We start from the raw sequence: 27,744 nt of genomic DNA on the forward strand, positions 1-27,744 counted from the left end.
ACCTTTCAGTGGAGAATTGAGCCAACCCAAGCAATTTTCTGTAAAGTTGTATTTGTGTTCAGTTTATTTCTTAACTTAACCTCTAGGGAATGGCTATAGAAAAGTTGACACAGAAATTATTCTCTAAGGGTAAATTTTCTTCTTGTCTTCTGCTTAGACTGAAATCCTGTCAGGTAAAAGGCCACCTCACCTTACTGCCTGCTTGTACTTACACCTTTAAATGGGGTGCTCTTTTGAAGATGTACAAGAAAGATTTCCAGGAGCTAAAGAATGATTTCCTTTTTATTTAATTTTGTATGTGAATATCCGAGTGATGGACTATTATAAAAGAAAATGGAAAATTTAACAACCAAGAAAATATTCAGATTATAGGTGTTTCTACAAAACTTTTCAATGTTTCTTCATTATTACAGGGTTTAAAATCTTTCTGTTTAGGGGTGCCTGGGTGGCACAGCGGTTAAGCGTCTGCCTTCAGCTCAGGGCATGATCCCGGTGTTATGGGATCGAGCCCCACATCAGGCTCCTCTGCTATGAGCCTGCTTCTTCCTCTCCCACTCCCCCTGCTTGTGTTCCCTCTCTCGCTGGCTGTCTCTATCTCTGTCGAATAAATAAATAAAATCTTTAAAAAAAAACTTTTTATTTAGTTTACCTAAAATTTAATAAGCTCTAAGAACTTTGATAGTTTTATAGCTAAGTATTACAACTATTACAACTAACAATTAAGACAGTGTTTAATCTGAGAGTCAGTATGATTGCTTATAAAGGGAAATCCCCCTTTTAAATAGAAAAGAGAACCCATAGCATTAAAGTCATGGAGTCTATAGTCTGTATTCATATTGAAAATTAAAATTAAAAAATCTATAGTAGATTTCTTTATTCTATCAGATGGTGATGTGATCTAGAGTCACATTGCAATTATCTGCAAATAGGACTAAAGATATTATTACATCTCTTACTCATGACAAATACAGTCTGTTTTTCTGGTTTCATCAATCTCATGTCTAAATTCCCTTAATGTCTAAAAGAAGGAGCTATTTCCCTAAAAATTGTTGTATTAAGCCTTGTAAGAAAAATAACGAGCCTTTCAACTTAACAAAAATAAAAAATAAAAATATTGTAAGCAAACCATGTGCAAGGCAATCTGTTATGTGTTGAGCGTATGAAGATGAATAGAGCTAAGCTCCAGTCTCCAAGAACCTTATAGTCAAACTACAATACAAGGATATACAACAATATAAATCAAGCATGCTGAGTGTACCACCTGTGGGAAAGCTCAAATAGCCTTGACGAGTGTTGTCAGGAAAGGATGTCTAAGGTGACTTTTAACAGAGGAAAGGGCATTTATGCTAAACTATGAAAAATGTGTGAGATTTCAGTAGGTCTTGATGTAGAGAATGACTATTCTATACAAAATCAACAGGGTCAGATACATTCAGTATGATAGTGCATAGTTTATATTATTCACTTAAGAAATAATTATTGAGTCCCTATTAGTTATTGGGGAATAAGCAAAATTAATGAATCATGAATTTAGGATGCCTTCCCTCAACTGTTCAAAGTCAATTGGAGGAATACAGACAACTATGACAATCAAGACAAGAGAGTTCAATAATGGCCTATTATTGGTGGGCACATGAGAGTCTTAGAAAAGATATTTAACCAAATCTGAGTTAATAATATGCAGTTTTGTAAAAGAGAGGTCACCTCCAACGTATTCAAAGTGAATTTGAAATTAAAGTATAGAAACATGCTGAAGAAAAGCACTGCAATCCAAAAACATCTGTTTAAGGAAGTAACTATTTGTGACAGCATAGCAACTTTGGAAAATTGATATTAGTTGATTACCACTGTGAGAGTGAAAGAGAAATATCATGAATTTCCCAGCAATTGGAGAAAATTTATTCATTATAAAAATATTTATTGATTAGCTACTAGGTGTCAGGTTTTACAGTCAGTGCTTGGGATAAAACAAACAATGTTTTCTCCTTCCTCAAGGCTGTTAATAACATATTGGGGAGACCGACAAGCACTCAGGAAAACATAATTTAGAGTGATAATTGAATTAGTTTCTAAAGAGGAAAAGGCATGAGGAAAGCTTACAGCAGAGAAAATGTTTCATGTGATCTTACAGAACAGATTAGTCAGCAAAGTGTGTGGGATGCGCTGAGGAAAAGAGACATTCCAGAAGTCAGGACCATTTTGTGTAAAGTAAAACTTTCAAGAAAGTTTTGGCTGGAAAAAAATAAAAAAACCTTTAAAGGGCAAGATGAAGCTGGAACATATGAAAGTAGAGTTCAGAAGGCCTTTTACATTCTGATAAGGAGTTTGGGCTTCATTCTGAGGGAAACCAGAAATCATGAATTATGAAAAGTGCGGTCTTCATATTTGGGCATTGGAAAAAGCACTTTCCTATAGTGTGAATAGATGCTATTAATAAAGGTAAGAAGCATAACTAGGGACTATATTTTAAGTTTTTATTTAAATTCTAGTGAGTTAACATAGAGTGTAAGTTAGTTTCAGATGTACAATATAGTGATTCAACACTTTCACACAGCACCAAGTGCTCACCATAAGTGCCTCCTTAATCCCCACTACCCATCTAAACCATCCCTATAACCCACCTCCATTCTGGCAAACATCAGTTTGTTCTCTACAGTTAAGAGTCATTTCTTGGTTTTCCTCTCTTTTTTTTCCCTTTGCTCATTTGTTTTGTTTCTTAAATTACATATGTGATTGAAATCATATGGTATTTGTCTTTCTCTACTATTGTAATCCAGAAAAGAGAAGATTGTGGTCTGGACTAAGGTAATGGGGTTTGGAATATAGATTTACCAACAAATTATAGATTCTGTCATTTGCTTGGTTGTTTAAAGAGAAAGATAAGCCTACACTGTAACCAGGTTTGAGGCAACTGTATGAAGCGGTGCCACTAACTGAATACATGACACTTGAAAAAGAACAAATAAGGAGTAAAACATAGTAACTTCAGTTTAATGTGCTGTTTGAGAAGAATAAAATACAAGAAGGTGGTGGTTGCCAGAGGTAAGGTGGGTGGGGGAATGGGTGAAAGAGATAAAGGGATTAAGAGGTATAAACTTTCAGTTATAAAATAAATCAGTCATGGGATGAAAAGTACAGCATTGGAATATAGTCAATAATATTGTAATAACTTTGATGACAGTTGGTGACTACACTTATCATGGTAAGCATTGAGTAATGTACAGAATTGTTGAACCATTAAGTTGTACACCTGAAATTAATGTCATAATGTGTGCTAATTATATTTCAATAAAAGATAGATAAGAGTAAAAATTTTTTTAAATAAAGCATAAGAAGATAATGTAAAGAAAAAATAATTTTTAGGAATGGAGTGATATGATAATGGCATTTTATAATGATACTTAGTGAAAAATAGAATGGATTGAAGGAGGACAGTGATAAAAACAAGAGGTTTTGTGTTATGGATCAAGGAAGCATAGGCAGTGATGGGGTAGTAGGCTACAGATGTGAAGATTGGTAATAAGGTGCCAATGATACAATTTTGTGAGGGCTGAATATGAGGCAAAAGAGAGAGAAGCAGATAAGGATGGTTCTCAGGTTTTAATCTTGGAAGACTAAAAAAATATTGCAGAATCAGGAAATGACTTGAATGAAGAGAAATTTTGAGGGATAAGAAGGGAGTCCCGTTTGGCCCACATCAGTTTTAGATACCCATGGGGTAATAAGCAGTACCCAACTGTAAATATCAAGGCCATCCCTGGCCTGGAGATTTATTGTGTTTAGTTACTATGGCTTGGGAAAAGAATGAAGTTAGTCAGGGAGCACGCATAAGTCAAGGTCAGAAGACAGGGGCACCTGGATGGCTCAATCAGTTAAGCGTCTGCCTTCAGCTCAGGTCATGATCCCAGGGTCCTGGGATTGAGCCCACATCAGGCTCCCTGCTTGGGCGGGAAGCCTGCTTCTCCCTCTCCCACTTCGCCTGCTTGTGTCCCCTCTCTTGCTGTCTCTCTCTCTGTCAAGTAAATAAATAAAATCTCAAAAAAAAACAAAAAAGAACTTAATTCCTTTAAAAAAGAAAAAAGAAGAAGAAGGAGGAGGAGGAGGAGACAGCCTCTGTCTGACAGGATCAATGTTTGAGCCACCAGTCATCCTGCTAGCTACTGGTCAGGAAAAGGAGAGAACTAGTAGCACTGTGCCGTATAAACCAAAAGGGCAGAGATCATTTCTTGAAATAAGCCAACGGACAAATGCAGATGAAATATCTAGAAAGATAAAGACAAAAAAAAAAAATCATTCTATTAAACAAATCGAAGGTTATTGGTGATTTTCTCAAAGCAATTGCATTGGAGTGACGGGAAAAAGAGTTTACGTTGAAGTTTAATAATAAATTTGGCTGTGAAGGGAGAAAACAATGAAGAGAGCAGGAGCGGGTAAGGAAGAAGGGAAGGAAGAGAGATGTTGTTAGATTCTAAATGATAGGAATGATTGAACATATCTATATTTCAAAACAAAACAAAAAATAGTATGTAAAAGAGGTTACTTCAGCACAACGAAGTTCTATACTGAAAAGATTTCTTTTGATGTTCTTTCCACACCAAATGTATGAGAAAGAATTTATTTTAATAAACTAAATACTCAAATAGGAATTAAACCACTTTAAGTCATATAGTTAATGCTCTTTATTTGGAGGAATCATCTAATAAAACTATTACATAGGTGCTTACTCAATCCTTCATCTCAAAACATTCTTTTATTCAATAATCTTAGGATTAGATTATACTTTGAGAAACATATATTCAGAACTAAGGCTTGACATACATTATGGATTATAAAAATTTCATTATTTTCTTCAAACAGGAAGGATATGAGTGTTCCAAAAATACAAATGATGATTTTTATTTAGAAGTAAATTGTAGTTAAAAGTATTAACTAGACACTAATTAAAGATTTCTTCTCTAAATAAATGTATACATAATTTGTATTTTAAATTTAATTTGTTTCGACAATGTTATTCACCCATGAATTTTTATTTTAAAGAACTATGAAAAACCACTTTCTGAAATGCTATATTCCAGTACTGAAACAAACTTAGGATAAGATAAAATCTTCCTTTGAAATAGGAAAGTGAATGACTATGACTAAATATTACACATGAAATTCAGAAAATCAAAATATGGCTTTAAAATTAAAAATTCTGTATGTAAAGGAATAAAATAAAGTTGATAAGTTTGCATACTTCTAGGTATATAACCTTGGGACATTCATTACTCTTTCTGTGTCTCAGTTTCCTTATCTATAAAATAAAGATGAAAATAGCACTGAAGTCATGGAGTTATATTGAAAAATAATCTTCACTTCCTCCCCTCACCTTTTCTCTCTCTCTTTCTCAAAAATTCCCTGGACAATGGCAAATTCTATAGCAGTGTTAACTATAATATATTGTAACTTCATTGATTTCCATTATTTGATCTGTACTGTATTCAGTTTTATTCATGGTAACATTAAATTAATTTTTCAGTTTAAATGTGCTTTTCCCCCCATTTTACATAATTATAAACCTTTCAGTACGACATTTACAACATTTTATGAATTCAAGAGGAAAACAAAATCTATGTGAAGTCAATCTACCTTAAATAAAATAGGCATTTGATTTTCTTGTGCATATTTTTTGTTATAAAATAATTTTGAATGCTTTTCTTTGAGCTAATCAAGCAAGAATTAAAATTAAATGTGGAAAAAAAAACAGTGTGCTAAAAATTTGTTTTGGTGTGATTAATGTTATGAGGAAATTTTATAATTCAAGGATGTTAAAGGGAAAAGAAACTTAAATGGATTTAAATTTGTTTCAATTTTGAATTTAATTTAATTTAAAATTTAATTTAAATGGAATTTAAATTACAATGTCAGTTTATTGTATTTTAAGTTGACTCTAATCTTTATGTAACCAAAGTGGTAAAATATACTGTTAAATCAATTAACAGTATTTTAGTTTTTATAAACTTTCCCATCTTTAATAAGTGAGAACTCAAAAAATTACATGTATAGAAATTAAACTCTAAAACCTAAGTCTTGAAATACCAAGTAAGTGTACACATACACAACTTTATCAGCCAAAAGTAGGTACTATCATTATTTCCATTGCATATATTAGAAAATTGAAACTTCAAGTGGATAATAATTTTTCCATGGTCATATCACTGATATGTGGCAGGATTATACCAAGCACAAACTAAAGATAATAACTCTGCTTATTTTAATACCATGATCATGACATACTTCTGAAATGGATCTGTCTTCTCTCCCTCTCAGTCACTATGTATTTTTATATGACATGCCCCACACCTAAAATGTATTCTCATCTTAATTCCTAGCTGAAACTCTTGTAAGATCAGATATTAAATATGAAACCCTGTGATGTGGCAGGAATTTATAAAATATATGACTAAGTGAGAAGAAACATGACACCTGTTTCCACTTCTTAAGAAAGATAAGTGCTGACATTTGGGACCAAGTGAGAATCGCTTAGTAAATGTGAAAATTGTTCAATGTTGCTAGGAGAAGCTGTAAAAGGCAGACATCAGTGCTGACTTTTGGTAAGAATTAAGCTATGGCCTTCCAGCAATTGATGTTTTCAAAGCTGTTCATATTTTCCATTGTTCATTTTAGTGGCTTGGAAAAATATGAAAAATATTTTGTTTCCTCAAGAAAAGTACCTAAATCATAAGCAAACTCACTCATGCATACATGAGAAAGGTAAGAGTAAAGAGATGTAAAGAATATAGCAAACGAATATTAAAGAAAGAGGGCTGGTGTTGCAATATTAATACCAAACAGAATTAAAACATAAATATAAAGAAGTTCTGTACATAATAATAAAAGGAGCAATTAACAAGGAAATTTAATAAAATTTTAAATAAGACTTTGAAACAAGAAGTAAAAAATCAATATATTTATGTGTATTTATTGAATTACATGATATTCACTTATGTAAATACAAACTAAAGTGTAACTGACACAAAGAGGTTTAGAAAGAAACTCAACTGGCGTATATTACTCATTCAGTCACAACTAACATAGGTAGTTGTGAGTAGATTTGAAGAAAATAGCCTGCTAGCTGCACTCAGGATGGTATTAGATATTTTGTAAATTTAATGGAAAACATTATTAATCAAGAAAATCAATTTTGCATGTTGACTAACAGATTTTGCTTTTTTGTAACTAGAAATATTATATATATATATTCTGAATTTTATATATATATATATATATATATATATATATATATATATATATATCTGAGTTAAATATGTGGGGCAGAATTTAGCATTGTGTTCATTAACCTATTTTTCATTCCTCCTAAATGCTACAGTACATTTTCCAGTATTTATTTCACTTTGGTTTAGCTATGTATCCAGATGTAATGTGGTTAGAAGTAATGTGTATCACTTCAGTTCAGGCCTATAAAAACGTGTCTGCTGTCTACACATTAGTATGCAGGGAAACCTCAAAGGCAGTCACACATTTACTGTAGTACCATGGATGGATGGATAGATAAATAGATTATAGATAATAGATAGATATGATATGATGATTGATGATATGATATGATATGATATGATATGATATGATATGATGATATGATATGATAGATATGGTGTGGTGAGTGTGTGTGTGTGTGTGTGTGTGTGTCTGATCTCAGAAGAGTTACAGATATGGATCTGAATTGAAGTCCAGATGCCTTCCTTGTGAACAAACACTAAACTTTCTCTATTTATGACTGGATATAACCCAGTGTTCTTGAATTCTTAAACTCTGTCAAGACATTGGAAAGGAAATCCTGTGAGTTGGGTAAGAATAGAACATTAGCAGCAGAAAAATCAGGAACAGAATTAGGATCTCCCCCACCTAGAATTTAAACCTATGAGATGCCTAGGCCTCATCAAAGGTTCCATCATAACATGTGGGTTTGCTTTGACAGAAAGGATTCTAAAGATGACCTGGTCACTGGAATAAATAGAGCTTTGAACAAACACATGAAAAAAAAGCAGGGGGGAGGAGGAGTCAGCAATGAGATTAAGACAGACTAGAACATTTAGAAGAGTCAATTCCTGGTGAGAAATATATATATATATATATATATATATATATATATATATATATATATGTATGTAGATTATATAAACAAACAAACAAACAAATAAACTTATTTACAAGAAAATATTTCCAGGGTGCCTGGGTGGCTCAGTCATTAAACGTCTGCCTTTGGCTCAGGTCATGATCTCAGGGTCCTGGAATCGAGCCCCGCATTGGGCTCCCTGCTCAGCGGGAAGCCTGCTTCTCCCTCTCCCACTCCTCCTGCTGGTGTTCCCTCGCTCGCTGTCTCTTTCTCTGTCAAATAAATAAATAAAATCTTTAAAAAAAAAAGAAAGAAAATTTCCTAGAAAAATGAATTTTGAATTATTAATTCTAATTAATGAACTATGAAAAGATAATCATTGTCTGATACTAAATTAGTAGTTTGAACTAAGAAAAAAAAAGTCATGCACAAGTAAGTAATGCAGAATCTTGAAAAAGACAATAAATATGAATGGAGAGGAAAGATAATGGAAAAAAAAGGAAAGGTAAAAGGAACTTGGAGAACTTAATGTTAGCACAAGTTTCAAAGAGAAAATCAACAGAAGGTAGAGAATATACAATAACAGATAACAGCATCTATAGCCATCTATAGATTTTGAAATAATTCACCACAGTCTAGATAGGATGTATTAAAGAAGAAAGAAAGAAAGAAAGAAAGAAAGAAAGAAAGAAAGAAAGAAAGAAAGAAAGAAAGAAAGAAAGAAAAAAGAAAGAAAGAAGAAAGAAAAGAAAGAAAGAAAGGAGGAAGGGAAGGCGGGAGGAAGGAAGGAAGGAGTTGGATGTTTCCTGACCTAAAAAACGCATTGTGTTAAGGGAATACTTGACATCTGACTTTTCATTTACAACTATAAGAAAAACAGTACAATAAGAGCTAAAAACTACAGATAAAAATATACAGTGACACTAATATCCTAAATATAACCAGGGGTAAGGAAAGATATTAGCTAATATGCAAGAACTGAGAGAGTAAATCACTCACATATGGCATCTAAGAAAAATAAACAAAAATCAAATGAGTAATCTATGATATATATATATGGCATCTAAGGAAAATAAACAAAAATCAAATGAGTAATCTATGATATTTTGGTACAGAAGGAGATTAATGGTGGAGGATAGTGTTAACCAATGAGCTTTACTACATATATATATATATCGTTATATATATATCGTTATATATATATATATTTCCATGTAAAGAGAAAATGATTGACCATTGGCATTCTTAGAAGAGAATACACCTATTGCAAGGAAAACCTCACCACCCAACAGGATCGAAAATATTAAACCTCATTAATATAGGCTTTTGGAGACAGAAATGTAAGGGGAATACTCTAAAGGAATTTAGAGGGTTAAAATACTTTCTGAAGATCTTGCTTAATTGGCATCAAAGAGGAAGAGTGTGTATAGTGAATACTCCGATGGTGATGGGATTAAGGGGAATTAATTTGGTATGTCATTTTTTTAATAATTAAAATAAGGATAAGGGCAAGGATATATTCAATGAAACAGGAATATAGTTACTAAGAGAGTTGAAATGTTGAGTTAAAATTGAACAAAACAAAAAACACAATACTTAAGACCTTGTAAAATAAACAAAAATAAAGAAAAAGAAAAATGATTATAAAAAAAGAAAAAAGAGACATAAAATAAAAGTATTGGAACCTAATAAAGTACATCTGAATGCTAAGTGACTCAGTTTGTTTACTACTAAAGATGGATTTCACAAACTAGAGTACTTGTTGTTTTAAAGAAATATTCTTAAAAGAAAGCTTTGAAGAGAAGGTAAAAATAAGAGATGGCAAATTTGCTGGAAAAGAATTGCATAGAGTATAAACTTCTGACTCAGAAATTTTACTCTTCTATTATTGAATACTTTCTACACAGCATAATCATTCTCACTCTTGAAAACAGGCCTGGACACATATATACAGATTAGTATTTTAGTGATTTAATCTATCTGTAGGATAATATTCTAAGGAAGAATAATACACAGACAACTTTATATGATTAGATACAGTGGGAAGAGATTAAGAGGAATCTGGTAAGCTCAATATGAAGATAGAATCTTTTTTCCTTGAGAATGTATACGGCATTGCCAATATGATTTTTTTAAAATCTGATATTTAGTAATTTTTTGGGGAAATGATTAATAGAATGTGGGGCAAAAAATAAGTATTCAAATATATTTAGGTGTACTAATAAAATCCATATTCACAAAGGAATGACTACCATATGGAAAGGATTTCTATCCTCAATTACCTTGATAACAGGAACAGTGTATTTTGAAGTTCAAGGTAAAGTGTATGTATATCCTACTTCACTTGTGCTGGCTTTCACCAGGGAGGCTCATATTTTCTATGCCTTAAAAAACAGTCACCAGCCAAGGAGCTCTGAGTGAGGCACCAATAACATCTACGACAAATAGCATTTAAAATTAGGGATATATACAGTCTCCAAAATGAGCATCATAAAATGTTCCACTATTTGTCAAAAATCATTCTAAAGATAAAACATGTTCAAGAAGAGTAAAGGGCTTCAAATAGTTAAGTTACTGTTTAATCCTTCATTATTTAATTTATTTCTCTTTATAAGACTGCTAGTATAATAGCACTCAAAATATTCTGTTGTGTTTAAAAGTCTTGTGAGTAGTCAGCTGAACATTCTAGAAAGCATTTTAACTATAACACCCGTCATCACTATCATCACTATTATCAAATATTTGTTGAAACTACACAGGATGTATTTCATGCCAGTATGTGGCTTTATATGATATTCCTTAATAAGTTACAGTAATTTTAATACAGGATACATAGTCTGAGGATTTATTTCCTTTACAACATAATTATAGAGAGAAAGAAACATTAAATTCCACAAGCTCTGCCCTTTTTTAATTTAGCATTCTTGTGTTAGGCTGAAGTCCCACCAGGTGGCTTACTCTTTATTTCAGTAACAGATATTTACCCTAGATTCTAAAATGGCATTCCTATTGAAAATCAAAACTAGAGGAAAAAGAAAAAAAATCTTTTGAAAGTTTCTTAAATGAAAAAGGGAAAAACAATGTATTCAAAACACAGAAGCCTGATAGGACTTACTTTTCTTTCCCTACTAGCTTTGCTTTTTCCTTTTTATCTACTTATATATCTACTTATATATCTACTTATATATCTACTTATATATCTTTTTATATATATATATTAGAATAATAATAGAGTATAATTAACAGTTGATATTAATAGAGCTAATTAACATTACTGTATTATAGTCTAATATATAATATATTAATATTGGTTATAAAAACAAAACAGCTATGTCAACAAAGCATAGAAATAGAACAAGTTGCATCAACATATTAAAAATCATAACAGAAAAATATGTCATTTGTTAACTTACTTCATTTCATAAAACCACCAAAGCAATGATTTCAAAATATGTAAATGCATATACAAAATTACCCAGTAAAATATCAAGTATCTTGTCCAGTGAAAGATCAGAGTGGGAAAGTAAGGAAGTCAGGATATTTATTATCTCAGCTCTCTGCTAGTTGATTTGTAATGGGTTGCCTATTTCCTCTATAAAAGCCATAGTTCCATTCATAAGACCCTCACACTATCTATGCTTTCTTCATATACTAGAAACTGATCTCCTTTTGTTGTTTCAGGCCTTCAGGTGGGAATGATCCCTTCATAGTGCTACGAGCTTCAGGGAACTTCATACATCCTGTTGTTTCTTTAAATCCTGATGTCACTTATGTGTTCAGTAGGCAATTCATTGAAAGACTCTACAAATCACACAGTTTGGTAAAGCCATTGTCTGTTGATAGGAATCTAACTGACACAGTTGAAGATTTCAGATTGGAATGATATACAAATATAGCTGGAAAATAATTATAGCTAGATTTAACTTATTAGTTTTTTATTCACTTGTTTCTTATTTTTTAATGGGTAATACAATACTCTAAATAGCAACTGATCAGGGCACTATGTTGACTTTTTATCTTGTAATATTTAAATCTTGTAAAATTTCGTTTTTAGTATTTGCAGCAGTGAGTATGTTTTACAAAGTAATACATTAAAGTCTGATAATGACCATAAAGAAATGACAGTATTATAATAGATTAGTTTCTGTTTCCATTAGAATGAGTTTTACACTTTGCTTCTATGAAAGAAAAACTACTAAATATGACCATGCAGATTTCTCTGGCTCAGAATTTGCTTTCTGGAAACTATTGCTGGAAAAAGAATGTGTATCCATGATGATAGGAGGAGAAACAGTATTTGTTGTTTTTTATTTATTTTTCAATTCACTCTAAATTAATCTCTTAAGTTGCTGTTTTTCAAAAACTCAACCACATTCAAGCCATCTCATGATTATATCACTCGTTATATCACCAAATATTCCATATAAAAAGTAATCCAAAATTTTAGTTTGGAATTTATGTGAAAGAAGGTGTAATATCTAAATTGCTGTAAGTTTCAATAGGTAAAACAACTATGCAGCTGTGATTAGTCATGGTCTAAATGTCTCCTCTTACGAGCTACCTAATAAGTCTTTTATTCCTCATGTTTAAATCATAAATATTCTATTGAATGCCTTCATCGTAAAAGGAAATTTAGAAAGTAATGGATAGATCCTGTCACGCTATATCAACATTCCTGGCATGGTAAGTACTGAGAACTGCATCCTCAGAGTTTTAACAACTTACAGAAAAGTGAATTGAAATTTCTGAAGCCTAGGAAATGATAAGAGAGAGGTGAAAGAGAGATAGTGTGCAAATGACCCTAGAGAGTTTGAAAACGTTATGGTCATGTCTTTTGAGAGACTCTCCTCTAAGAGGAGATAATGGGCATGACTGAATCTGTAAAGAAAAGATCTTGCTATCAAGTGCTTGAGAGCATGGCAATCAAGAGCCAGGGGCAGTCAGCCAGAACTTGCCCCTGAGTAAGTTATTGAATTCCTTCCGAGTGAGGCTGAGGCTGTACCTATACTACCAGAAATGAATTAAGTGCCACTTTTTTGACCCCTCCCCACTAAAATTAACAGTTACGCTTTTTTTTCTTCCCTTAAAAAAAAATAATGTATAAATGTTACACTCATGCATAGGGAAAGATACATGAAGGGTATTTCATGAAGTTATCTGACATGATATTTGAGAAATGAAACATCGTATATGATAATTCTTTGTCATTCCAAATTCATTATTTTTTGATGTGTTCAATGATGGTTTTAAATCAATGTATTTTATTTCTTCTTCATTTCAGTCATGCATCAAAATAGGCAACGTATGGGCATTGCTATCACCCAGAATTATGTCCCAAACTCTTGAATTAATCAGTTCCATTATTCCTGTCATTCCTGCCTTTTTATGCCAAATACACTTGTATTTCCCCACATCTTCCTCTCAATCTTTTTTCTTCCTGTAATTATGTCCTCTCTATGTAGACCAAATCATATAAGTAACCAACCATACTCTTGGAAGTGCTGAATGTAATTACCCTTTGCTTTATAGATGGCTTTATCTTCCATTACAGTATTAAAACTGAGGCAATGAAATGTGGAGTTTCTTGAATATAATTCCCCTCACCTAACTGACTTAAGAGAATTCCTTCTTTACTCCTGATTTTCTTTTTGTCTCTGCCACAAGGAAAAAAGCTCTTCATTTGCGAGTGCCAACATTAAGGAGAGGGAGTGTGAAAGAATTGTAGACTAAATAACCTACTGATATTCCTCCAGTCTTTCATAAACTACTATTCAAATGTAGTTTCAAGTATTTCCCTCAAATTAGAATGCTGATCCTTATAAAAATTCGGTTTCCATTGTCTTCCAAATTATAATCTCCACTTGGAGTCATTTATTTCATCAGTGTTTGCTTTTTCTTTCTTCTTGTTCTCTTTTCATTTACTTTTTCTACACGACTATATGCACATATTCAAATCTCATGTTTAAGAAATGCTGAGCTGAGTTTTCCTTCAAATTGCCAGTAACATAATGACCATAATAGTTAGAAAGCTCTAATCCACAACTCTTCTACTTCTCTTAACTCTCTTAAACTCTGAACACCCTGGACACCATAAACATCATTCTTATAATACTAGTTCCTCAAAATTCAACGTGTTTTTTCTTTTTTTACGAATTGAAAATGTTACTGAAATAATTGTAGATTTGTGTGCAGTTGTAGGATGTAATAAAGAAGATCCCTGTGTATTTTCTAATTTGTCTGAATGGTAACATTTGCAGATTGGTAGTGTAATATCACAACTGGGCTATTGACATTGGTGCAATCCATACTCAGATTTCCCCAGTTTTATTCGTGCTCATTTATGTGTACTAAGTTTTATACAATTTTATCACCTATGTAGGTCCTGTATCCACCACCATAGTCAAGATACTGAACATTTCCAGCACCCTCAAACATCCTTCCTGTTATTATCTTACCTATTTCCTTCCTGCATCCTGCCTCTGTCCATAATACCTAACAATGACACATTCTTCCTGGTTCCCTTCTATTTGAACAAGAATCTTTCTGAATAGAAGTCTTCTTGGATCTTTCTGTATGAGAATTTGCTCCTGACTCTGAAGCAAGAAAGTCTTGGCTTTTTTATGAAGCCTTTTGATTTCCTGACTCATTGTCCGTGTATTGGGTCCTTCAGCTTCTCAACAAGAATTGTGTGAGAAACTACTTTGGCTCCCAGACAGGGATTATGTGTGAGGCTTTCTTTCTTTCTTTCTTTTTCTTTCTTTCTTTCTTTCTTTCTTTCTTTCTTTCTTTCTTTCTTTCTTCTTTCTTTCTTTCTTTCTTCATTCTTTCTTCTTTCTTTCTTTCTTTCTTTCTTTCTTTCTTTCTTTCTTTCTTCTTTTTGATTTTGTTTATTCAGAGAGAGGGAGGCAGAGGCAGAGGGAGAAGCAGGCTCCTCACGGAGCCCAGAGCCTGATGTGAGCTCGATCCCAGTACCCTGTGATCAGGGCCTGAGCCAAAGGCAGACACTTAACTGACTGAGCCACTCAGGCACACCCCGTGTGAAACTTTCTAACAAGATTTTTCTCGCTCTTTTTTTCCGCTTAATCCTCCTCTTCCCAGATGCAACTCTCAATTTACTTGGAGTCTACCCTCCCTCCCTAATTATATGATCAGCCACTATGACACTAATTTTGTCCGATGTCTTTTAAAATGGCCAAGATTCTACAAAGAATAATTTGGAACTTTAATGATCTTTTTGGAAAATTTGAGATCTTCCAAAACTGGCTCATGTAAGACCTCTCCCTTCCATTATACTTGTTCCTCCTTCTTCCTTTTCACCACCTTGACTTTCCTTTCAGCTCCCTTGAATCCTTTGATCTGTTCCCCTTTGATACCTCTTGTTCTTCCACCCTCTTTCCACTCTTGCCAGACCTTTCCATTCCCCCTCTGGCTCCTCAATTCCTTATAATCACTAGAATCTGAAGCCTCCTGCTCCCAATGGTGACTCTTGAGGGACCTCAAAAGTAAAAATCTGATGTTGAAAACACTAACTAGAAATAGGCTGTATATTTTATATACACAGATGCCTTTGGAGATACCCAGATGGCTACATGGTGTCTCTTCCATCCTTTGCCCAAAATTTAGTCCAAATCCTCCATAAAGTCACACATTAGGGCAAAGAAAATCTTTAAAAGTCTCCTCCACAAATATTGGTGGGTACTCTTTAGCCCTCATGTTGAACGGGTAACCTCAACTTGCTCCATCTGCCAAAAATCCAATCACAATAAAAATACAAAACTGAGTCAAAGAGTCAACTCTTTGTTATAAACCTAAGACGCTTGAATTTCTGTGTTTATGTTTGATTTACAGCTTAAATTTTAGAATGAAAGCTAAAAGTTCTCTATATGTGTCTATATGTCTATGTATGTATATATATATTTATGCTAGATATGTGTGATATTTTCTTAATTCTGATTACCAAATTACCAAAGTACTACCAAATTAAAATTACAAAATCTCTAAGGTAACACTATTCCAAGCAGCTAGAAAAAAGTAAATGCTTACATAAGTTTGACACCCAAAACTCCCAAGAAATTAAAAAAAAACACTAAACTTCAAATATTTTCAATATGAAAAAAAAGAAGTATAAAAACTAACCCAAATCTTTTAAACATTTAGGTTTGTATTTACATAAATTTTGGCAGACAAGTTTAGCTTAATATTCTTGGTGTAATAAAAAGACCTATGTGTTCTGAGTTATCAATGTTAAATACAAGACAAAACGTGTATTTTATTCTATTTGGGTATATTCTTCCTAAACTTATACAGATACCCATCAAATAAGCTAGCATTTTATCTACTAGGTGTCTAGGTTTATAGAAATGTAAATATGCATTTAATCACATTGAGTCATTCTAACAAACATCACTTAAACAATTATGTTTTATAATATATCAACTTGAGGACAATTTCCAAGTTCTTTTGGTTACTTAAAACCTCAGACTCTAAGTATTTAAGGTATGCAGGATGTGAGTGTGTGTGTTTAAGGAAAAAAAAAGTAATTTCATCCTAAAGTAAAATGTCTGGTTGTTCCAGAAAAGAAAAAAAGGAAGATATAGGACAAAACCTGAATAGAATAAAATGTTATAAATGTTTCACAGAAAAGGAATTTTATTTGTCATGGTCAAAAAATATAATGGAGGAATGCGGGGCTGGCTCAGTCAATTAAGTGTCTGCCTAGGCTCAGGTCATGATCCCAGGGTCCTGGGATCAAGTCCCACAGCAGGCTCCTTACTCAGCAGGGAGCCTGCTTCTTCTGCCTGCTGCTCCCTCTGCTTGTGCTCTCTCTCTCTTTCTGACAAATAAAAAAAAAATAAAATCTTAAAATATATATACGTATAATGGATTTATTTATAAGAATTTTTAAAATCGTTTTAATAGCAAATAGTATACTGATGCAAATCTAGAATTTGGTTTTTCCTCTGTTAATATGACAAAATTTTCCTGAATTACTTATTTGTTCTTAATAAGAGTTTGTGAAATATTTGCTTTACTTTCTGAGTAATCTTCATGTAAGGCAAATGTTCTGTATATGATCAGAATAATTTTCAATGTTTTAGGGTCCAACCCTAGATTCATGTTTAAAAACTAAAAATGATACAAAAACTATTCTGAATAAAAGTCCATCTTAATTGGAGACTTGAAAGAGTTATATATATGTAGATGGATAGATAGATAGATAGATAGATAGATAGATAGATAGATAGATATAGATAGATGATAGATAGATAAAGACAGGACTAGAATACTTTTTAAATATATTGTATATATTTTCATTTTATATATATGTATATTTTTACTTTTAAATTTTGAATTCCTCTGTAATTTATTCAAAGCTATCATATGAAGCCCACCTTTATTCTTCCTTATTTTTTAAAAATTTTTAGATTAAAAAATACATCTTTACCCATTGATTATGAGTAATGCTTTTACTATATATTATATTCTTACATATGGTTGGGATTCTGTGTGGACATTATGTTCTACAAGTCTGACTAGCACCATTACGGTATTTTAATCATTTTTAATACTCAAGTTTTAAAATTTAAAGTAATGATGGAAACTCTATTTTCTCAGAAATATTAATATTTTTATCTTACTCCCATTTTAAAAGTTTTTTTAAGATTTTATGTATTTATTTGAGAGAGAGAAAGAGAGAATGAGTGGAGAGAGGGACAGAGGAAGAGGGAGAAGCAGGCTCTCCACTGAGCAGAGAGCCCAATATGGGGCTAGATCCCAGGACCCTGGGATCATGACCTGAGCAGAAGACAGATGCTTAACCAACTGAGCCATCCAGGCACCCCTTAAAAGTTGTTGTGTGTGTGTGTTTTTTTTAAGAATTGATTTATAAATGTTATGTTATACATGGCAAAATTACCAAATTTGTCATATCATATGTAATAGATTTTTACTTGATCTTCTTAGGTTTTCCAGATAGACACTAATATCTTCTGTAAATAATAATATTTACATATTGTAATCCTATATTTATTTGTCACTCTCTTTATCTTACTTGATTGTATCAGCTGTTATCCCCTTATTTAATATTGGTGTTTAATATTAGATAATTATGGCATCCTTAATTTTTCCCTTGTTTTTTAAAAGATTTATTTATTTATTTGAGTGAGAGAGAGAGAGAAAGAAATAGCATGGTGGGGAGAGGCAGAGGAAAAGAATCTCCAGCAGACTCTGCTGAGCAAGCACAGAGCCCAGAGCCATGGGGTTCAATCTCACTACCCATGAGATCATGACCTGAGCTGAAACCAAGAGTCTGACGTTCAACTGACTGAGCCACCCAGGTGCCCTATCTTTTCCCTCATTTTGATGTATAAGATATTTTTAGTCAATTCATAAACACACAAAAAAATCATTATTCTACCACTCTTTTTTTAAGATTTATTTATTATTTTAGAGAGAAAGAGAGAGAACATGAGCAGGAGGGGCAGAGGAAGAGGGAGAGAAAATCTCAAGCAGACTCCACACTGGGCTCATTCCTAGGACCCTAAGATCATAACCTGAGCCAAAACCAAGAGTCAGTCACTTAACCAACTGTGCCACTCAGGTGCTCTTTTATTAAGAAAAGTTTAGTAGAAACATTTAATTCTTTTAAAGATATCTTTATTAAAAGTGGAGATGTTCATCTAATTATCTTCTTTATAGGTCAGTATTTTTATTTACCTTAACAGATGTCCTGATATTAGTTTTTATATTGACTTTGGAACTCTTATTTGTCATGTATTATTATTTTAAATTGCTGCCAGATACACTTTGATTATCTTTTATTTAAGGTTCTTTGCCTTGTTGTTTATAAGTGAATTTGCTCTTTTTTTTTTTTTCAATTTATCTTCTATTTTCCTGGATTGTTCATTATATTTGTGTAGAATGTCATTCATATTATCTATGTTTTCAGATTTATTTTCATAAAGCTATAAAATATAGTCATTTCTTTCAGTGGTTACATCTGCATTCTCATTTTACTTTTATATCTGACAATTTCCCACTTTGTCTTTGACCTGATTACCTGAAGGTGTTTCCATTTATTTTCCAAAGAAATAACTCAAGGTTTTATCATGTTTTCTGTGTTCTTAAGCTGCTATTTTGTGGTTTCATCTTTATTAAATTCTTTTACACTTTTATTGGAAATGGGAGGGAACAGTGTCCTACCTTATTGGATAAGGTATTTAGTAATTTCTTAAATTTTTTGAACTGAATACTTAATTCACTCATTTTTTTCTATTTCATAGTTTGCTTTTTTAAGGCTAAGATGTTTTTGTTCTTAGAGTTTCCAATTTGAAGTTATAATATCATTTTTCTGGATCAATATTCTAAAACAGTGGATTGGATTTCTGCATCTATCCCATAAGAAATATGTTTTTAATTCTGTTTCTTTGTCATCAGTTTCCAGAAATTAGATATTCTTAGTTCTGAATATTTCTATCTTATTAGTTTATAGTTTTCCTGCATTCACCACTAAGGAATCGTTTCTACTATTTGTACTTTTGGGAACTTGTCCAATTTTTTATGCCAATTATTATGAATTTTTCACAAGAATTGTGAAGAGGTGTATTTTTTAAGGTGTGTAATTAGTTATATTTAATCTAATTTGTATTGCCTTATTTATTATATTAATACCTTCAATTCCCATTTATTGTTCATCTTCTCCCTCTGCCACTCCCCTGCTTGTGCTGCCTCACTTGCTCTCTCTTTCCTCTCTCTCTCAAATAAATAAAAATCTTTAAAAAAAATTAAATAATTAAAAAAATAAAAAGTTTAGGAACATTAAAATTCCTAATCCCAGCCTTCAAATTGTGAAATGCTACTATAATTTATCATTTTATAATCTCAATAAATGTTAAATCACTATATAAATTATTGAAATTTCCTGTATAAAAAACCTCATTTATAATAGTAAATATAAGAAAGAATGCCTTTTTTTTTTTTTTAAACCAACGCTGGCAATGGAGACAGAATTTTCAATTCATGCAGATAATGGAAATATGGACAATCAAAGCTAACCAAATAACCTTGCCTTAAAAAGAGGTAAATAGAAAGATACTACATGATTTTCCAATATTTTGAAATATATTATTACCAATTAGAATTTATAGAAAAATATGTTCCATTCACACAGTATAATACCTGAAATATCTAGGACTAAGCCTATATGGAAGTTGGGGGGTTTACATGAAGAAAACATAGAATTTCAGGGATCGGTAAAACAGATAATTACAAATTGGTAAGATGTACTGTTTTGTGGTTCTGAGGTTTGTTTAATACTACAATTAATATTAAAGAATTGGTATTTTCTTTTAAATAATGTTTAATGGTTTGTAATCCTAAAACAGCTTCTACCCAATTATCTAGATTCCAGAATAATAAATATTAGAAAATAATGGATTATTGATGGAAGAAGGAGATTTTCATTACAGATTATTAATACATATTAAATATATAACATATATAAATATATATTACATATTAGTGTATATAAATACTGTTAAAGCCCAAGAATAAGCAGATTGACCAGTGGAAGAGATTTGAAAGCCCTAAAATTAACACTAATATTTATAGAAATTTACATATAAAGTACTTATCACAAAGTTAAACACACATTACTGGTTAGTAAATGTTTTTATGTGAGTAAAATGTGAGGAAGGTATTTTTAAACTTAAAAGCAAAATTTACAAAATTTTTAAAATAACAATTACTAAATAAGAAAAATATTAAATTTTATATTTATTTTCTGCCTCTGTTTATACACATTTACATACATATAGTTTAGTTGTAGTAAAATTGTATATGTGTGTTAGTATGTGCATAATTTTACTATAACAAAAAAATTTTTAAAGAAAGCAAAGGAACAAATATCCATAAAGACCTTTACATTTTTGTATTTTTTAAATTTTTTACATGTTTTGGAAAATCATTCTGAATACTAAACCCAGTAAAGCTGTTGTCCAGAAATGAAGGAGAGAGAAAAAATCACTCCCAGACACAAAAGCTGAGGGAGTTCATCACCACTAGATCTTCCTTACAATAAATGCTAAAGGAATGTCTTCAAGTTGAAATGGAAGCATGCCAAATAGCAACATGAAAACATAAAAATAACTGGATAAAGCTGAAATAAATAATATTCTATGAATAAGTAATATGAGCTATACAAGAATTTTAGTGAAACTACCTGAGCGTTTCCTTATTTGTCATCATCTACAGATATATGTATTTTTCTAGGAAGCCTTGAGCATAGGCAGAAGTTTTTCAGCTACAGTTATATTGATCATATTTTTATAAAAATTCTAAAATCTTTTCTTCTCCTTTAACTTAGGTGTAACAAAATATGATTACAATAATGTACTGGAATGTATTTGAATTCCATGTCACGGAATGTACAAATCTTATTTCTCATAGAGAAAAGAGAGACTTTTGTCCTATATTAATATGTTTTTTATTTCAATTTTTTGCCTTATTGCACTGTTAGAACCTCCAGTACAAGTCTGAATAGAAGTTATAGGAGTATACATCCTGGCCTTATTCCCAATCTTAAGAGGAAAAATATACATTTTTTCAACATTAAGTATGTTAACTATAAATTTTTACAGGTGCACTTTACCAGTTGAAAAGGTTTACTTCCTTCTTAATTTACTGCAACTTTTTTTCATGAATGGATATTGAATTTTATTAAATGAGTCTTCTGTATCCGTTGAGATGATCATATACTTTTTCTTGTTTATATTGATAGCATGGACAAAATTCACGGATTTTCAAACATTGGACAAAATTACATTTTGGGGATAAAACTCATCAGTCATGCTATATTATACTTTTTATTCATTATCGGATTTATTGGCTAAAATTTTGTTAGGAATGTATGTATATTCATAAGGGGTATTTTGTGTATAGTTTTCTTTATTTGTAAGATCTTTTTCTTTTTCTGGTTTTTATTAAATTCCCGTTAGTTAACATACAGTGCAATATTAGTTTCAGGATTTAGTGATTTGTCACTTACCTATGATACCCATAGATCATCAAAACAAGTGCCCTCCTTAATACCCATCACTTGTTTAACTGTCCTCCCACACTGCTCCCTTCTAGCAACCCTCAGTTTGTTCTGTATAGTTAAGAGTCTGTTTCCTGATTTGTCTCCCTTGGGTTTTTTTCCCCCATGTTCATCTGTATTGTTTCTTAAAATCCATATAAGTGTGAACTTACATAATGTTTGTTTTTCTCTGACTGACTTGTTTCACTTAGCAGAATACACTTTAGCTCCATCCACATTTTTACAAATGTCAAGATTTCATTCTTTTTGATGGTTGAGTAATAATCCATTATATATATATATATATATATATATATATATATATATATATATATATGCCACATCTTCTTTATCCATTCATCAGTCGTTGGACATTAGGGCTCTTCCCATAATTTGGCTATTGTTGGTAATGCTGCTATAAACATCATCTTCATTTATAATATCTATGTTAGGCCATGATGGTGAGGTAATGCTGGTCTCATAGTATGAATTTGGAAGTTCTCCTGCTGCTTTTATTTTCCTATAAAATTGGCACTAAATTCTTCCTTAGATGTTTAATAGAATTCACCAGGAAAGCCATCTGGGCCTGAATTTTTCTTTATGGGAAAGTGTTTAAACCAAAACTTCAGTATTTTAAGAGATATAGAGCTCTTTTTGTTATTCTTGATGGAGTTTCAGTGTCTTTCCAAAAAATGTGTTCATTTCATTGAAGTTGTCAAATACACTGGCATGGAGTTGTTCTTAACATCCTCTTAATTTTATTTTAAAATTCGTAGGAATTTCTGTTCCATAGCCTTTCTATTCCAGTTTTGTGAGGTCATGAACTGATCCTAGGTCAGTGTGTCTCCTAATGATTGATAAGTCAGATTCTTTTTTGTGGTCTATGATTTTGGAAAGTTTTTTCACATGTGTGCACTCAGCTGAAGACCAAAAAGAACCCTTCTCAGATCTAGACCCCTTTCTATTTACATGCAATTCTCTTTTTTCCACTAATCTGTCCTGGAAATGTTGTCAGCCTTGGCTTCCATGAATTCTGAATTCTGTCCCCCTGCTCAGAAAGACAGCTTGCTTCTATTTGAGTATCCTTTCCCTGTATCACAGTCTGGACATTCTTCATTCAATAAGTTTGGGCCTTTGTAAGGATTACCTCATTTGTTTCCTTTTTCTCAGGGATAACTATTCCTTCTTGCTTGATGTCCAGTGTCTGAAAAACTATTGATATAAATGCATTTACTGTCACTTCATCCTTACTGAATGTGGAAGTCAGAATGTTATATTTTTAATAGAGAAAAAAAATAGAGTAAGGTAGCCCATTTTTCCAGAAATGTACTTTAAGACATTGAAAAACATTCAAATATTTTTTCATAATCTTCTTAGTCTCTTTTTTCTGTTCACATTAGTTTTTATGTTTAGTTTAGTTGGTTGGCTTTTTGTTCATTTGTTTGTTTGGCTAGAATATGAAACCAAATTCAAAAATAAATACTATAAAACAGAGGACAGAAAAAGTAGTTTAAAACAGCTCATGCTGGTTGAGGAAAAATAAATTTTCAATCAGGAAAATATAATTTTATCTTAATATATAATGAGGTGATTTTACAGCAAATTTCAAAGCTTACTGGCAACGCAGGCGGCTATTTGATTCACTGATTTATATTTTATTTCAGTAAAGGAGAAAAGTACAGATGCTTTGGACCTTAGTTCAGAGCTCAATTAACTTTGAAAGGTTTGAAAGTAATTTCCAAGGCCATACAAGTATCTAATGAATCAAGTGCCAAGGGAGGTGAAAGTGCTTGAGCAAGAGATAATAATAAACCTCCCCCTTTTTGACCCACAAATCATGGGTGACTTTCTGTAGCCTGGTAAGTAGGACAACAGATTTTTCATGCTCAGGCTGAAGTAAATCCAATAAAGATAAAGAAAATAAGAGTGTTCCTTATAAAATAAGTGAATATACCTTAAATATAATGAATTAAATTTGAATAATTATAGTTACTATTTATCAATAACTTTGCTCTGGCATTCCTTTATAACTTCTTAGAATATGAAATAATTTGCAGAAGAAGCACCAAAGATCAGTTTTTTCTGTCACTCTATCTCCTCCCAGAAAGTTCGGTGTCTGTCAAAAATTAGTTATTTTTATTATTTGGATGTTCTTTTAGATGGCTTGACAATATGATCCCACTGGCTTAGGGTCATTTAAACAAATAATGTATATTCTCTCTTCTCTGCTTAGTTTTTACTAAAATCCTATAAACTAATATTTTGAAAATAACAATAAAAAAGCCACTTTTAGTTTATTTTATGAAGCCTTTCCAGTATGAAAACTCATGGATCATATATCACATTTCCCATGTTATTTAAAGTTTACTATGATTTCATATTGTTATGATTGCTTACAATACTGATAATTTTTTGCCACCAAAAATCACTTGTATTAGAATATGTAATAAGAGATTGACTAAGTGAATTTTTAAATTCCAATTTAGTATATTAATTAGTATACTAACCATTAGTCAGACTTAAATAAAAATTTTGCCATAAAAAAATTGTTCACTTTGAAATATGTAACAGAAAACAAGCAGGAACTTTTTCTAGGATAATACATTAGCTAATGAATTAACCAACGGTTAGAATTAAGTATACTTAAGATCAAAGACCTCCATAGATTTTGAGTCTCATTTAGAAATAATCAAATGCATGTCTAAGTAATTAATAATGGGAATCCAATGCTTCATCTTAGAATTGAAATATTGAAGAGTAGAAGAGTGATTCAAACCATGTTAAATATGCATCTTTTTGTGCAGAAGATTTCACTTTGGGAATTCATTCCAACACTGTAATTATTTCTAGTAAGTCTTCTTAGTAATGTTCCATCCAAATGCATAACATTTATTCACAAAAGAAGTATGGAAAGAATCTCTGTAATTTATGAGTGTGCAGTTTCGGGTAGCCAACATACAACTTACTTTCAGATTTCAAATGTTTTAGACCCGTTATCAATTTCCTTGCCTTTAAAAAAAAAATCTAGTTTACAGTATTACTTCTATCATGTGTACATTTCCAAGGTTGTCAAAATTACTACTTTTTCTCAATTTATCTGAATTTGGACTATACTAATCTCTACATTTTCAAAAATTCCTTATAGATCAAGAAATCTTCCTGACTAGGACTATTTAGACCAAACTTCTCTTTGTTGTTTTGTTTTGTTTTGTTTTGTTTTGTTTTGTTTTGTTTTGTTTTTGAGAGAGAGACAGCACGCCGGTATGATCAGGGTGGAGGGATCTAAAAAGGGGGAGAGGGAGAAGGAGAGAGAGAATCCACACCAACCACAGAGCCAGATGCTGGGCTAATCGCACAACCCTGAGATCAAGACCTGAACCAAAATCAAGAGTCAGACACTTAACCAACGGAGCCACCCACGTGTCCCAGACTAAACTTCCCTTTGAAACTCTGTATTTTCAGGATGCCTGGGTGGCTCAGCTGGTTAAGCATCTGCTTTTGGCTCAGGTCATGATCCTAGGGTTCTGGAATCGAGTCCTACATTGGGCTTCTTGCTCAACAGGGAGCCTGCTTCTCCCTCTGCCTGCCACTCCCCTGCTCCTGCTCTCTCTCTCTTCGACAAATAAATAAATAAATAAAATTTTTAAAGAAAGAAAGAAAGAGAAAGAAGAAAGAAAGAAAGAAAGAAAGAAAGAAAGAAAGAAAGAAAGAAAGAAAGAAAGAAACTGTCTTTTCTTCAGGTTTCACTTCACCTGCATAAATAGGGTTTTTTTTCTTTTATTGTTTACACATCACTCAGCTGAAATAATAGAAGTTCTAAGTGTTGTTCATCTGTTGTTGTAGGGACCTTCAGTCAACTTAGATAGATTAAAAATAGCCTTCTTTATTAATAGGTAATGAAGGAAAGATGCAATGTGGCATCCACAAAACACACATGGAATTCCGAGGGGGCCTACTCATCCTCCAATGAAATGGATCTAGAAATCAAGCACATAAATTACAATAATCAAATAATATAAATGGTAGATATTTGTGGTTTCCTCAAAATAACTAAAAAAGAGTAAATAAAATAGAATATCACCCTTTTGAAGGGCATTTTATTTGAGAAAATTTTTGAGATTTTTGAGAAAATAAAATCTATGTTATAAACCTAAGGAAAAACTGGTGGTTAGGTCTTATTAGATTTGCGATATCAAGCTAAAAACTTTACTGAATAAGTGAATTAATTAAAACAGGTTTGAATACAATAATTTTAGAAAGAAGGTGCAATTACATGTATTTTTAATAAAACTTCCTTTTTGATCTATTTTCAAATGAGACCTCTGAGCTTTACTTTAGCAGTAGAGGCCCATTTTCTTCATTAACATTCATTAAACGTCAGTTATTAAAAATCCTAGCTTGCTCTTAATACCTTGCAATTTAATTCACAAGTATGAAATTGTCTCACATTTGAAGAACTGCATGTACAGAATCTCAGCTTCTTTAAGCCATGGTTCAGCCTATGATTGGCCTTTATGGGTTTATTACATTAATGACATATTTATTGATAAATGTTTCTAGACAAAGGTTTAGATTTCATAGCCATATATATGAGTATAAAATGACATTAATTATCACTGTTATATGAGGGTATTTTTTAAGATTTTACTTATTTATTTGAGAAACAGAGAGAGAGAGAAAGAGAGATGAGAGGGGAGATGGGCAGAAGGAGAGGGACAAGCAGACTCCCTGCTGAGCATAGAGCCAGATGTGGGGCTCGATCCTAGGATCCTGAGATCATGACCTGAGCTGAAGTCAGACACTTAGCCGACTGAGCCACCCCGGCACCCCTGTATGTGTGTTCTTTAATTGAACTTGTAAATAGATACAGTGAGAGTGAACTTAAACAAGATACCTAATCACATGGGTAACAGGGAAATTTGGCCACATGACCCTAGTAGTAAATTACTCTATGTTTAATTTAGAGACCCAAATTGAATCTTTGACAAGCTTGACTGCTAGTCATATTTTATGCAGATAAACATGATAACCTTTTCTAAGACCTGGGCAGTAAATAAAAGAGGCACTGATTTTATAATATAGACACCCCATGAGAAGTGCTCCTGCATTTCTGTTAATTTCTAGAAAGCCTGTTTATTAAAAATATGTGATGTATAAAGATAATCACAATGGAAAACAAAATTTACTTAAAACTGTGAAGACTAATTTTTTTTGCCTGCATTGTGCACTTTTTGATCTCGACACTTCACCTCATCAGCCACTCTAGTTTATTTTTGATATAAAAAATAGAATATATATCTCATAAGACATATAATAAGCCAAGCTGTTTCTTAGCTATTAAAATTAAAACATGTCTGTAGTAAACAAACACTATTTGTCTAATTATCTATAGTAAAGGAGGTATCTGTATACTTAACATATTAAATGTTTTAAAGACAGCAACAGAATAATGGTATTGCTGGAGTTTTTGATAAGTGGCATCTAAAATTCATATCAAGCTGCCCAGAGAGTTATGTAGGTAAAACAATAAAAAAGAAAATAAAAGTTCCTTGTC

This window comes from Ursus americanus, chromosome 4 (assembly GCF_024610735.1).
Source record: "Ursus americanus isolate L20-20 chromosome 4, mUrsAme1.1.p, whole genome shotgun sequence".
NCBI classification, from domain to species: domain Eukaryota; kingdom Metazoa; phylum Chordata; class Mammalia; order Carnivora; family Ursidae; genus Ursus; species Ursus americanus.